Source organism: Centruroides vittatus, unplaced genomic scaffold, assembly GCF_030686945.1.
Source record: "Centruroides vittatus isolate TY-2023 unplaced genomic scaffold, ASM3068694v2 contig_817, whole genome shotgun sequence".
NCBI lineage: Eukaryota > Metazoa > Arthropoda > Arachnida > Scorpiones > Buthidae > Centruroides > Centruroides vittatus.
The window spans coordinates 3,354,948-3,367,399 of record NW_027122532.1 but is presented as its reverse complement, the minus strand read 5'-3'; the positions used below and the strand labels follow the sequence as shown (position 1 = coordinate 3,367,399).

The 12,452-nt window shown below is 34.1% G+C and overlaps 1 protein-coding gene across 2 annotated transcripts in view; it reads left to right on the top strand.

The window, feature by feature from the left end:
• Positions 1-12,452, top strand: part of ATP7 (copper-transporting ATPase 1) — a 100,136-nt gene that overhangs the window by 1,621 nt on the left and 86,063 nt on the right. Inside the window, exon 1 of one of the 2 annotated variants that reach the window (XM_067278759.1) lies at positions 8,550-8,645. The exons of the other annotated variant lie outside the window; for it this stretch is intronic. The gene's annotated coding sequence lies outside the window, so the exon portion shown is untranslated. Of the gene's footprint in view, positions 1-8,549; positions 8,646-12,452 lie in introns of those variants that run through there. 2 annotated transcript variants of the gene reach the window in all.

The following is a 12,452-nucleotide window of genomic DNA, read 5'->3' as shown; positions in this document are numbered from 1 at the left end:
CTTTCATAAATGTTTCAAATGATTTTTTTAATAGATAGATTAAAAATATTTTATATATAATAAACTGCATTTATAACTTACAGTAGACCCCTATAACACGGATTCGTATAATACGGCTAAAAAATTGCAATCGTATTCGTATAACACGCTAAAAGAGACTCGTATAACACGGTAAAATGTCATCGCCGATTCGTGTCGCGACACGATTGGTCGAATCTGGACCAATAGCGGATATTGTACAAACCGTTGAGTTTAAACGAGCACTGGACCTACTAAAAAACATTTATTATTCAACGGCCATAAAAATTATATTTTTATTAATGATGTCTCCAAGGTTAAGTTATTTTTCTGAGAAAAATTTGCCGATCAGGAAACGCGTCCGCCGTTCGATGAGCCGCTCCGCGACGAAAACAAGCTTAAGCAATGGCGTCGTCGAACGCTGCACACTTGGTAAATAATCCTACAATTTTTTGTTTATAGCATAGTTTATATGGATTATTCCCAAAAAATTATACGTGATTGGAAATGTTGAGTCAGATTAGTCTAGAATCGATTAATTTTATGGAAGAAAACCTTTCAAACAGCCGTAGCCGCTAAACTGTACACGTGCCAGGCTGTGATTCGCTCATGTATTTAAGTGACTCGTACAACACGGATTTATATAACACGGAACGTATCTACCGTGTTATAGGGGGTCTACTGTATATAATTTATTACTGTGTTGATATTTTCGGAATAATAAAATATTTAAATTATTTAAACATCGAATTGGCTCCAAATAATGATAATTGTCTTTTATTGTTATTTTTCAAGAATGTAAGCAAATTCCTTATTAAAAATATATTTTATTTACGATTTTCCGAAATACGTTTAAATAATTTAAAGTATTTGCGATAGATGGCGGGTCGTTATTCTTATACAATCAAGACCTTGTATACAATAAGTACAAGTACACCTCGAGTTACGTCGTTCCCGATTATACGTCGTTTGTCAAAAAAGCATATGGAAAAATAAAAATCGAGTTTAAGTCATTTTATTCGACTTTACATCCGTCCGCCACAAATATCGAAGTCGTAATATGACAAGAAAAGCGTTAAAAGCGCATAAAATCGTATTAAAATATGTACATTTACAGTAAATGTTAATATAATCATCATAAATCCTAGAGAACGAAACACGAAAACATCTGTGTTTCTGTGTTGTCGTCTTATTTAGCGGTCTTTAAGTGCTCATTATTGGCGTTTTCCACCGTAGTTCGACTTACGTCGTAACTACGCAAGTAAATTCGACTTACGTCGCCTCTCATGGAACCAATTACCGACGTAAGGCGAGGTATACCTGTAGAGTACCTAAATATCAGAGTAGCGACACACGAGTCATCGCCGCCATGTTCTGTCGACTCTCATCACGTGGTCTATGGATTTACATTAAGAAATAACGATTTTTTTAGTTTAATAAAGCATTTTTACGAATAAGATGCTTTATTAAACTAAAAAAAATCGTCATTTCTTAATGTAAATCCATAGACCACGTGATGAGAGTCGACAGAACATGGCGGCGATGACTCGTGTGTCGCTACTCTGATATCTAGGTACTCTAACAATAAGAATAATGGCCCGCCATCTATCGCAAATACTCTTTCAAAATATAAATGATTGTAAGTTCGCCGACCTTTAGGGGGTGGATCGTTAATCCCGCGACAGGATGGTCTAGGGTCGTTCGCGTGTGGGTGTGAGGGAGGATGACACAGACAATAAGTGTCTCACAAAGAAACCCGTTTATTTAAATATAAAACAACTCACACTATACACAGATCGTTACAAAGGTGAACGTTCGAACGTTTTTGTGTCGATGTGTTTCCTATTGTCGCTCGATAGAAGGCCCCGGGGCAGCGGCAGGTGCAGCGACTCGTCGGTTGGCGTCGGCGGACCTTTCGATGGACACCTTGGAACACCTCTTGTCTCCCTCGAAACCTCTCGGAAAAGTCTCTTGTCCTTCCAATTCGGCGATTACTTCAATCTCTCTCTTTCGTATTGTTCATGTTGATTGGCTCCACGTCCTTCCTTTCTCTCTTCTCGATTGGTCTCTCGCTTGTTTCCAAGCGAAAAACGACCCCTGTTCGAGTCACGAGAAAGAACCACCTCGACAAATCTACTCGACACCCTCCGTTTACTCAGGTTGGAAAGAATTGATGGAACTTTGAAACTCGCGCTCATATTTTCCCCATTGTTGTCTAATCTGAGAGATTTTTGAAATTTAATGCTTCGATGTGATGTTCCTTTTCATAATTAACTTTTCCCTTTTTCCTAATTTTAATGATCTAAATTTCGTATACGAGCGATTTGTCAAAGGTCCATCTATACTGGAGGACATTCGTCTACAATCATTACTCATTACAATTATTGCGTTTTATTTTACATTAGGCCTTTTTGTCTTTCGACATCTTTCTCCTTTTTTTTTCATGCGTCGCGGTTTCAAATGACTAACGCGTCAAATACGATCTTTGATCGGCTTTTGTCCCTTTTAATAATGGACGATTTTCTACATTCGTTTTAACAATTTTCTAATATAAATAATTAATGTTAACCCGTTTTTGGGACTTCACATGATTATTTCAAACGAAAGATGGTGGCGCTGCGGATTTTGAACTTGAAAACATATAATTATATCAAATTATTAGTTTCGTAGAACCAGTTGCGTAGCGTAGTGGGGCGGCAGGGGCGGCCCGCCCCGGGCGGCACTTATAGGGGGCGGCAAAATTTCACAATAAATAATAATATCTTGTAAAAATACCTAAATAAGGGGGCGGCGAAATTTTCCTCCGCCCCGGGCGGCTGACACCTACGCTACGCCACTGCGTAGAACACAGTTTTAAATGAAATATTTCATGTTCTATTAATTGACATGCTTTTTTAATTTTTATTATTTATTTTTTCAATATATATATTGGAAAAAAGCATTATATACGCGCCCTTATATATATATATAAAGGCGCGTTTTTTATGCAGCAAAAGTGCAGCGAAAGTGCAGCGAAATGACGTCACGAGCAGCGTTGGCCATTTAGGAACGGGTTTCAGAGGATTAGCTGTAAAGCGTTTCTCGAGCGCTGCATAAAAAATCGCGCCCTAATTGTTTAAATCTAAAATATATGTATTCTGCAAATGAAAAAAAAATATCTTGCAGAAAATCCTGCAAAAAAGTGTAAATCAGAATTGGCATGTTCTGTTCTGTAATAATAATGTCATCAGATTTTTCTATTATACAGTGGAACCTCGGTATACGACCTTAATCCGTTCTTGATGTTTGGACTTATACCGAATAGGACTTAGTCCAAACCAACCTTTCCCATAAGAAGTAATGTAAAAATGATTAATCCGTTCTCATGTAAAAAAAACTCCTCTTGATATGGTATATTAATGGGGTTGTAAAATAATTTAAACATTGTTTGAGCACATTAATAAAAGAATAAATTTTATTATAGATTTTTAAATTTAGTACAGTAATAATCGCAAATAATTGCTCCTGATACGCTGTCGCCAGCACATTGTCTTTCAGTTATCGAAAGCAAAAGCAATTTCTCAACACGATGTAATGTCTCCGATCTTCGTTTAGAAATTGATTTAACCCCTTTCGCAACGTTAGCAGATTTAATAATGTCTTTATTTTTCACGATTGTCGATATCGTCGTTTTCGGAATACGGTATGCAACAGTTAAATCTCGAACACCATGCCACCTTCGTATTTCTCAACAATCTCTTTTTTCAGTTCCATTGTGATTCTAGTCTTTTTTTTTGTTGTTTTTGTTTTTAGTTTTCTGTTGCTTTTCATTTGTTCTTTTTGCAATTCATGATTAATAAAAATAATAAAGTTTTACTTACAAATTAAAATCAGAAGAAATTTAACAAAGTTATAGACCGTAACACCGCGAACGTCTAGTCTGGTCTAGTACACCGATAGCGCTACTTGTTTATAGATGGTGCGTATAATTGAATTAAGTCGTATACCGAGCAAAATTTGTTTCGTCCAAACAGGACGTATTCCGAATTGGACGTATTCTAAAGCAGACGTATACCGAGGTACCACTGTACCTTCAAATGCTTCGTCGACATCAGAATCAAATTTGCACTATTAGCACTAGATTGAAGAAATGCTCTAAGTTAAAAATTCTCAGTTTTGGATGACTTCATATTTAGTAAATTATCCACGAGTAATGTTAAATTAATTTCTTCTTAACAAGAAAAATAGGAACAAAACTCTAAATGGGGCCTCTTTTGCCTACTGGATTGATTACAAGATCTGTATATCTGCCAGAATATTTTGTTTGTGTTATATACTTAAAGATGCGAACTAGTGATTTAAATATACAGTGGAACCTCGGTATACGTCTGCTTTAGAATACGTCCAATTCGGAATAAGTCCTGTTTGGACAAAACAAATTTTGCTCGGTATACGACTTTTGTTCGGCATACGACTTAATTCAATTATACGCGCTATCTATGAACAAGTAGCACTATCGGTGTACTAGACCAGACTAGACATTCGCAGTCCCACAGTTTATAACTTTGTTAAATTTCTTCTGATTTTAATTTGTAAGTAAAATTTAATTATTTTTATTAATTGTGAATTGCAAAAAGGCAAATGAAAAGCAACAGAAAATCACAATGAAACTGAAAAAAGAGATGGTTGAGAAATATGAAGGTGGCACGGGTGTTCGAGATTTAGCTGTTGCATACCGTATTCCGAGAACGACGATATCGACGACGGTGAAAAATAAAGACATTATTAAATCTGCTAACGTGGCGAAAGGGGTTTAATCAACTTCTAAACACATTATTAGTATTAAGGAGAGTTTGATTTGATTTGATTTTGATTTAATGATTTAGATAATATAATACAATATACTGTAATAACTTTAAAAATCTATAATAAAATTTATTTTTTTATTAATGTGCTCAAACAGTGTTTAAATTATTTTACAACCCCATTAATATATCATATCAAGAGTTTTTTTTTACATGAGAACGGATTAATCATTTTTACATTACTTCTTACGGGAAAGGTTGGTTTGGTATACGTCCTATTTGGTATAAGTCCAAACAGGAACGGATTAAGATCGTATACCGAGGTTCCACTGTACAGTATTACAAAGTTTTTTGTCAGTAAATTTTGGAAATCTATAATATTTTAAAGCAAATGTTGCAAATTTTGAAAACTGACAGGGCCTATCAGTGATGGAGTGCAAAACACCATTGAACACAGTTAATCACGTGTTCGTGCTCCATCGACGAATTGGCTTCGTGGAGTTTTCCGGGTGTTTCTTCGAGTGCCTAAAACCCGAATAGGTGCCATTTTCTCATAGAAGTCCCCCCCAGAGGAACTCTTCCTTGGTAGATCTTTCAGTTCAAAAGGGGTATGCATTTCTGGTGAGATGAAAGTAGTGCAAGCTAACAAACTACAAAAGCACAACAAATAAAACATGACTTCTCTTGAAAAATTTCGTACTTGGTGGAGTAACCTTTTGATTAAGTTAACTTTTTCTTTGATTGAAAAATGCACTAAGAGGGCCTTTTCAATCAAACCCATCACGAATTCGTCCAGATCCACATTTGGGCTGCCGAGTGCGATGAGGGGCGATGCCCAACATTTCCGAAAAGGATTATTTGAAAAGTTCCTGTGTTTTTCGAATCCAATTCCCGCACATCTATGGGCTAAAACATGGGTCGGAAAGTGCGGCTCGCGAGCCACATGTGGATCTTTGCATACTTAAATGGAGCAGTCCATCCTTCCTGACAGTTCGTCAGGAGGTTGGTACTCCAACTTTATTCACGACCTTGCTTCGCATCTTGCTTTGCAAGGGTTTAAATACATACGTGCGGACGTAGCCGCTATATTATTATCCCGACATTGTTATCTAATTTATAATTTATTTGTATCCGGATAATGTTGATGAGTTCGAAAGTTCACTCGTGTTAGAATGTTTGTTAAGTTTTTGAGTAGTGACAGTTTGTCTTTTCCTTGTCTAAGCTCCTACGAACTCCCCTAACATATTGTGCACAATACTCACTTCGGTATTAAGAGGATCCTTATGTCTTATTGTGTCGTTCTATGGTATTAGTGTGTATTTCTTCTTCCTCCCCGTTGTGTTTTATCGCTGTTTTCCTGTCCTCCGTTTCGTTGCATTCCATCCTTTCTCATCGTACTATTCTGTCGTTCCCATTGACATATTCTGTCGCACGTTCTCGATACTTACTTTGGTGAGGATAGGGGGTTTCCCGTCTTTATCGTTGTGCGCTATCATAGTATTCTGTGATTATTCCTCCTAGTTGTTGCGTTATATCTTTCTGCTGACATTGTATTCGATCATGGAGTTTTATTGGTATTTTCCCTTCGTTGTTAATCTTGTAAATGTGTTTGCAGTTAGTATTTCGTACGAAACCATTTCTTGTTTCAGCGCGTTTTCTCAGAACGCACTGGTTGAGTTCTTACATGTATTCCATTATATATTAGTTGTCGGTTATTATGGTTATAGAAACAATAATAATATTAATTGCTTTATAATACAGTGGAGGGTGTATCACTATAATCTATGGTCGGCTACGAAAGTTTATTTCACAAACTATTCCAATAGTTGATAGGAATATGTTAGATAAGGCACCTATGTGGTGCGGGTGGTTTTGACGATTTAATTTACTTAAGTGAGCAGTGCAGAGTATATCACTATAGTCTAAAGTCTGCTACGAAATATATTAGCACCGTCTCATACTATTGATGTTGAAGAGGTGAACAATTTGGCATTTATGTCGTTCAAATGATTTAGTTATGTACATTTGCGGAAAGTATCCTAGGCAATTTGAATTAGTGTAGAAATCACCTACGTGTTACGGTAGAGAGGCGAAAGTCCCATTGCAGATTTTATGTATTTCACCGAACTTTTGGACCTATTTTATATATAGAGTTCAGCAATCCCAAGGAAAGCACTGAGAATTAACTTATAAGATCTTTGCATAGTCGTTTGCGGCTCTTCGGACATAAACTCCAATCTCACCTCATCTCAAGCAGCCTTATAACTTATGAGTTTATGAGATAGAGCCGCCGAACAAACTTCAACTTGTACGGCATACTCTGTACCATTCTTTAGCCCGTCCGCACATGACCACTCGCGTCGATCAATATGAATCGCATGCGAGTGGTAGCATTTAAAGCACATATATATATATATATATACAGGGTGGGCCAGCGAAAACGAAACGGCAGAGTGTTCGTGTTCGTCCAAGCAAAGCGCTCGGACAGGTCGATTTTACTCTCGAGGGGTCATCTTTTGCAATAAAGTTTTTGCGATTCTGAATACAACAGACAACAAAAAAATTTAAAAACTCATTTATTTTGTATTAACTAAACAAGCATTTATTTCGAAAAAAATGTTTGTTTAGTTAATATTCAGAATCGCAAAAACTTTATTGCAAAAGATGTCCCCTCGAGAGTAAAATCGACCTGTCCGAGCGCTTTGCTTGGACGAACACGAACACTCTGCCGTTTCGTTTTCGCTGGCCCACCCTGTATATATATAACCTATTGAACGCGTGTCCGTCCGTCTGTGTAACGTTATGCCGAAAACGGCCACTAGAGGCGCCCCTGTCGTGTGTCGTATTTCGCACATTTAAATTAACAATATAAATTATTATTTACATTAACAGTATAAATTGTTATTATTCATTTGCCCAATAGCCAATAATATAAATAATTCAGTATATTTGTAATAGGAAATTATTATTGTCACGGATGCCTGTAACGCGCACTAGGGGGCGTCCTTCAACACAGTTGTCGGCGATCGGCCAAGCAACTAAGTCTCGATGCGGCTCTCTGGTACTTTTGGTATCTTGTTTCCATGGCAATTTGGCTCTTCTCACTTGACAAACTGCCGACCCCTGGGCTAAAACCTTTCGCATTACCATCCGGCGCCACTAAACACTTGAGATTGTTCGCTTTGGTGCTGCTATTCAAAAAGAATTAAGACAAATTTAATCGAGTTGCTATGAAGAACTGTTATATTTTGATATAAAGTCCTAAATCCTCAGATGACTTCGGCGCGTTTAGCACCGTAGCGCATGCGCGATTTACATATTGAATATTTTTTGTGTATCTCGCATAATGTAATATATTTTAAAATGTATTAATTAATTTTTTGGTTTCAGGATAGATTCGCCGATACAAATGTTGAATTTTATTTTACACTACCAAATCTCTTTGAAACGCATAAAATATATAATATGTTTTGTGTTAAAATATACAATATGTGCATTTTGATTTGGAATTATCCCGAAAAATCAATAAAGATCCGAATCGAATTCGATCCCGGATTCCTCATATTGAGAAACCTTCAAAACAAAGCAACGAATGGTGACGAAAATAACAGCATAAACTAAATATTTAATAATTAAATATCACTTTAATATAAATAATTTCAAAATTTAAATTTTAAAAATATTTAAAAATTGTATATCATTTTTTAAAAAAATAAATTTTTAACGCACGTAAAGAGTGCCGTAAGAGGGCGCCTGGGAGTTTAATTCTGACTTATGGAAGTGGGTTTTTAATTTATTTTTTTCATTTTGATAAGAATTATGGACAGATGAAAGACATTTAGGGTGAGATAAATGTATTTATTATTTAATATAACGAAATTAAGATTGCTTTGAAATATAATGCATAAGAATTTATACAGATTTTAATTGATAAATGTAGTGATTTGTGTTCTTTTTTAAATTAATTATAAGATCTTTAAGCAAAATTTATTAAAAATGCAAAGAAATTGATAAAATATGATTATTTGTATCTAAAAATGAATTAAAATATATTATTTTGAGTTGACATCAACATAAACAAACATTTTGGAAGATCATAACGAAAATATAGTCTGATTTTAATACAATTAAACCATTATTTGTAGCTTAGTAAGTGATAAACTCTTACTTTTTATACATTAAATTTATTACTTTTCTTGTCTACATAGGAGTCATCTTCATTAGTGATTGTCGAAATAATTTAATCTGTGGGCCACTTAAACTCGGTTGCGGATAAACTGTGGATTGTCTACTCCCTTTCCACTCGTTTATCTTATAAATATTATATTTTTGGTAAGATGTGAACTCTGATGAGAGTTTTCCATACTGGAATTGTTAGACCACCTGTACGAGCAAAGTCAAAGGAACCGTACCCATGCATGCAAGATATATGTCTCCAAAGATCGGTTTTTACATGTACTACTAAGAATTATGTATGCATGTACTACTGAGAATTTTCCGTGCTCTGTGCTCTGTATCCGTCGAGGCTTACTATTGCTTGACTTGACGGATGCTCTGCATGTAGTTGTACACTTTGGTGCTTGTTGTCACTCTCACTTCGGTGCCTGTGTGGGGATGAACCTCCACATCCCCTAAAACTATATAACATAGTACTCTAGAAATGGTTGACTGGGCTACTCAAAGCTGGCATATTCATGTGAGCTAAATAGTTAAATGTGATATTCTTAGCAGAGTGTGTGGTATGACTCTTGATTTTGTGATGCCGTATCTCCGAAAGGGTCGTATGTAGAGGTATTGTTTCAGAGATATGTTATGTGTGAAATTGTTCTTTCCTCTGGCTAAACAACCTGACAGTTTGGAAAGGGACTAGATTGGTCTGCGGACCACGTAGAGCATGCTCACAGTTCATACTTTGAGAATCACTGTCCTAATAACTTTTTAGTTATTTCCTTATTTTGTCTGTCTTCTTGGTTTGCTTATAAGTAATCTGTTTTTTATCTTAAGCCAAATTTGAAATTACATATTAGAAAATGATATGTCAAAATTTAATTGACAAGCCTTATAGTGGAGATAACAGCAGAACCATTTCTTGCAAGCCCTAGACACATGGCTGCAAATTTTGTGTTTTATGTACAGATATGTTTCAAAAATGATTTAAATTAGATTTTAATATTACTAAATTGCCTTAGTACTTTTGAGCTAGTTAAAAGTTTAAAGTTCATTGTTTTACTTAAAATTTTGATAGTTTAAAAATCATAACTGTTTAAGATCACTTGAGACTTGAAAATTTAAACATTATGATGCATTTAATTTTTCAAGTCTTAGTTTGAAAATCATAAGTGTTTAAAAAACAATTATTGGAATTTTATGTAAATACTCAAATTTAAATGGAAATTTGACCTTCTGTCAATACCTTTCTACTTATTTTTTATATGTTTTTCCAAATGACACATTTATTACTATTTCTTTAACAGTTTTATCATAATCATTAATAAATTAAATATTTTTTTTTATCTAGCTTAGTATGATCAGTTCTTATTAGTCTTATTTCTTGAATTTGCTTTGTCTGGTTGTTGTCTGTCAGTTTTATTAATGCCCATCAACATCTGTCATAATACCAGACTTATTATACCCAGAATAGGAAATCATCAAGGTTTATTGGTTTATATTATCTGGAGAATGCATTTTGGATCTTCTTGTGTCTCACCAGCCCTTATACAAGTTATACATTGTAAGGAGTTGTGCATCTTTTTAGACATGTGAATATACATACATAGATAGAAATTTTACTTACACATTTTGATGATGACTACCTTATCCACTTTTGAAAAACAGCCATTAACTTTTTAATCATACACCGCTAGAACCATATTTTCCACTTTCAATCATCTCCAGTTCCAAAGTACATTTTACAGCCCCCCTCCCTTTTGCCCTTGTTTTTACATTTACCAATATTGATGAATTTTTGCAATTATTGTAAATTATGACAATCCATTGTCATAATGCTATTCTAGAAAAATTTAATTGAAATTTTACTTTGAAATAGATTATTCATTCATTATAAAATTTAAAATATTATGGAAGAAAAGCTCACTCTGGACAGAACTCAAACCTGCAACTCCTGTTTATCATGTCAATGTGTTTTAATACAAGGTGTTGGCTTAACAACCTAACTCGAGTCCAGATTACATACTTTTTTAATCAATTAGCCACATTATGGCTCAATTTTAAAATCTTGTGATATCTTTTATTCATTACTACACAAATACATTAGCTTTGATTTTATATGTAATTCATAATCTTCAAGTTTTATAGCTTCATAATCTAAAATATTAATGTTATTTTGTCTTCTTAAATATGTTTAATTACATAAGCTCCAATTTCTCTAACAGAGTTGAAAATCATCTATTCTTTGATCTAGAATCTTCAAAGACACAAGGAAAGAATTATCCACTTTCTCTTTCTGTATTAATCGACTCATAATTCGACCGAAACACTAGTTTTATAGGTGTACTAATTTGATGATTAGATAGCTGAGGTGTGATAAAGGCACTAGCCTAGTGTTCTGGAGGATCCGTGTTTAAATCGGGTTCAACCAGAAATTTTAATGGTTGAGTTGATATCAGGCCACTTTAGTGTAACAGGCTAAATATGGTTAACCCTGTAAAACATGGGGGACATGTTTCGCTTTATAGAAAATTGCATTGTATGAACCACACGTGTTATATATGTACTGCAAGAATTGATACCAAACTCATAGTTTAAACATAACTTACGTGGTTCGTATAATGCTGAACATATCCCTGCATTGTGTAGGAGTTCACTGTAATTGTACAGTGCAAAGGATAGTGTGCATTACATGATTATTTGCAAACAGCAAAAGATGTAAAGGTACAAAGTCAAAATTTTATCAGCAGATTAACATTTCAGGACTCATCATCAGATCAAATAAAAATTTAAATTACTATTTAGAAAAAATATATATTTCTTAATTTAATTTAATTTAAATTACTATATTTACAGTAGTCCTAACTATTGGAAATTGCAAAGTTATCTTTAAATACAGAAACATTTAAGTTTTTTTTTAAGAATTCAATTACTATTTTTTTTCAAGCTAGTTTGTATTTTTGTATGAGGAGAAAGTCTCTCATTTATTAAAGTAAAACAAATCAATTGGGAATAATTTAGTGATTGATCAAAACTTAATTGCAATTTTATATACAAAAATCATAAATATCATCTTATATCAAACTTTTATCATTGATAGAATGATAAAACCGATTTTGAAATAGTCTGATATAATGAAATATTTAAAATTTACACTTATCAGATTTGATTAATGTGTTAAATAAATTGTTAGTTTTGCTTTCTTTTTAATGATTCAACCTTTGATCATTCTATAGCAGGTATGGCCAAACTTTTATCCCCTAGGGGCTACTTTTTCGGTAAAATATAGTCTGCGGGCGACTATGAATATAGGCAAACAATTTTAGGATTTTTCATAGATATTTTAATAAAAAAATAATAATGATAAATAAATAATGATAAGTTTTTATTTTTTCCGGTCTGTACTTGGTTTATTCATTCTAAAATAATAGGATTAAATATTAATAACATTTAGAACAATAATTACTAAACTAACATATCTGC